Below are 3,101 nucleotides of genomic sequence, written 5' to 3'. Positions count from 1 at the left end.
CCACAAATTACTGTTTCGGGTCTGATTGTAGTTTTGCTTCAATTGCTTGAAATCACATTTGAAAGACCTTCTTATGATTATTGTCAAGTCAGTTTATAATTTTTTTGGATAATCTGGAGACAATTCACTCCAGCTGATCTGCTGTCCAACATGCCAAAGCCCTTATACACCAATAATCCTTCCAAGGCAACAAGTGTGTAGCTTCTGCAGTCACTCTGCTGCACAGTGAGCTGGTCCAAGGGAGCAGAAGGGACCAGACTACACGGCTGGAACAGTGACAGAGGAACTGGAGGGGATGACACATCCTAAGACTGGCTTGACTGCATCAGTGAACTGCACAACTAACGAAGAACCTCATTTTCATGTTACAGTGTGTATGCTTAGGCTTCTCCCGTAACACGCAAGGAGATCCCACAGCACAGAGGGAACCATCACCTCTCTCTGACATTAAGCCTGACCTGCTAACATGGTAAAACTATCCACTGCTCACCCCTCATTATAAAATTAAGTATATATTGGCACACCAGCTGCTAATAGGTAAAACTATTTCCCTCTCCTTGTAAATATGTAATTCGGCAGACAAGGTTTCACAGTTTGATGGTGTTAAAACTCCCCCAAACCAAAAGCCAAACACGAACCAAGAAACATTTATTTGCAGGATTATTTGTAATTTAGTTTTGTATTCCAGTTCCTGACATGACCAGTAACAGCATAACGGGAGGAAAAGGAGTGAGGAGCACAGAAGAACAAGAATAACAATAGAAGAGGAGCTACTTAAGGGAAACAGAAAAGGTGCTCTAGGGCCACAGATTCAGAAGTGATATTTTAATCAGATGAAACATGTCAATCATACATTTATCTTCCAAACCACTAGTTTAATGAGGATGTGGGTTAATAACTAAATTCCAGTGAACATCAGCCATCTTTCAACCAGTAAATTGCCCTGCAACCATTTGCTTATCTTCAATCTGCATTACTTCCCAGCAGCTTGGAATCAACTGTACTCCTGATGAAGGATTTGAGTCACAAGTACAGAAATATAGTAGTTCATTATTCAATGACAACAACAAACCATTTGTTTGTTTCATCCCAGTTGCCATTTCAGGCAGTATTTTTTACTTGTTAAAGATCAGGAGTTATACTTGGGAGTCCCCTGGTGAAGCACTGCTGCTTTAAGGCCCTGACTGTCTGGCCAGAACATTTCTCAGAGACACATATTGAAAATACACCAATTTCGGAAAACTGTTTTCCAACCATACGTATTGATTTTTTCCTGTAAGTACTGGAGTAAGTAAGAAAGTGTTCAACTCTATTACTGCTATTCTATGTTAAGCGAGTAAATATTTAGGATATTTTATGTAGGAACCTTTCCTCTTCCTTTAAGTGCAGTGCTTCCAACTGTGGTCAGTGGATGCAGCTGCTCTGTCAAGAGCGGTTCGGCCTCCTCCCCCATTTCCAAATGCTCAGAGGCAGACAGCTGCTTCACCACACACTTATTCAAAACGACATGTACTCATCCGATTAGGCTACTAAAAATATCTAATACTTGCCTAACACTAACTTTTCCATAAAACAACTGCTGTAGCAAAAGAATTCTGAAAGACACAGGTCAGTGACTGTTCACAGTACAGTCTGAGAGATGCGACCCATGAATGAAAATGCGGATAATTCACATTTTATAAAGCTCTACACCATGAAGCACAGTTTAATATTGTGACTACCCACAGAATAGTTGCTTATTCTCATTCTCATACATCTTATTGTTTTGGTAACCCTTTCTCACTTGCGGGTTAAGGTTCATTTATTGCAGTTTTGTAGTAGTAATTCTATCCTGAAATTAAAACTGCCAGGTCACAGGAAAAGCATCAGAAAAGTCAAGAGGTCAAGCTGAACAAAACTTGACAGAATTCATAATTCTGCTAAACACTGAGCTATCACTGACACGTCAGAATGCTAGTTCTCCCAAGACTCCCAGATTTCTTATGTTTCTCAAACAAAAGCATCACTTTATTTCACTTAGCAAAAAGACCTGTACACAATTCGCACTTACACTTGCTCACCTCTTGAATTTGCTCAGATAAATTTAGATATCTAGAGGGAAAATGTATCCATTTCTCAAGTGATTCAGGTAATTGAAAGATATTTTTTTCCTGCAATTATTTATTTACAAGGAACTCATTCAAATCTATCACAGGCTGCTGAAGGACCTTAATTTCCCTACTCATCAGCACAGAGTCTTCAGGGAAAAGTGTTTTCCTTTCAGAAGGACACAGATAAGCCCAGCTGTCTAAATGTCCAACATTTCGTATCTATTCTGTAAGGACTGCCCATTCTGGAAAGACAGAAAGCCAGGACATTAAGCTGTTTACCTCCCCCTCCTTTACGTCATTCCACATATTTAACTTGAAAAGTGCTTTGATACAGCTTGGCTACGAAATACTGACAAATAGCTTGTTGACTGCAAACCAGTGCTTTGTAAAAAAATAACCTAAAAATAAAGTTATGAACAAAGGAAGGAGTTTTTCTACTAATATTACTAAAAATAAACACAAGCGTTTTAGCTTGAAGCTTTTTCTTTCATCTGCTTTATCAATTGCTACTACAAGCCAGTATTAATAATTTAATGTGAACTTGTTGAATAATAACTCCCTTAACTTGTGTAGAGAAAAATGAGGAATATCTTATCTCTTGGGCAAAATCCTTTCTTTAAGCCCTCTTCCTGGTCAGTCAAGCAGCCTCTCTTTGATTTTTTTTCACTGCTTGAGACTTATTTATTAATCCTGTGTGGTTCATGGGGAGGCTTTTCCTAAATGTTTTAATAAAATGTATTCAGAGAGAAGGGTTGGTGCCCATGTGAGTTTCTCACCCTGTTTGGGATGGCCTACAAAAGTGTTGTGGTTTAACCCCAGCTGGCATCTAAACACCACGCTGCCATTTGCTCATTCCTCCCCCGCAGTGGGATGGGGAAGAGAATGGTGGGTTGAGTTAAAGACAGTTTAATAGTTGAAATAGAATATAATAATAACAGCAATAATACTACAGAAAAGGAAGGTAACAAAAAGAGAGAGAAATAAAACCTAAGAAAAACAAGTAATGCACAA

This window comes from Athene cunicularia (genome assembly GCF_003259725.1).
Source record: "Athene cunicularia isolate RWA chromosome 7 unlocalized genomic scaffold, athCun1 chr7_part1, whole genome shotgun sequence".
NCBI classification, from domain to species: domain Eukaryota; kingdom Metazoa; phylum Chordata; class Aves; order Strigiformes; family Strigidae; genus Athene; species Athene cunicularia.
Note: the sequence above shows the minus strand (reverse complement) of the source record.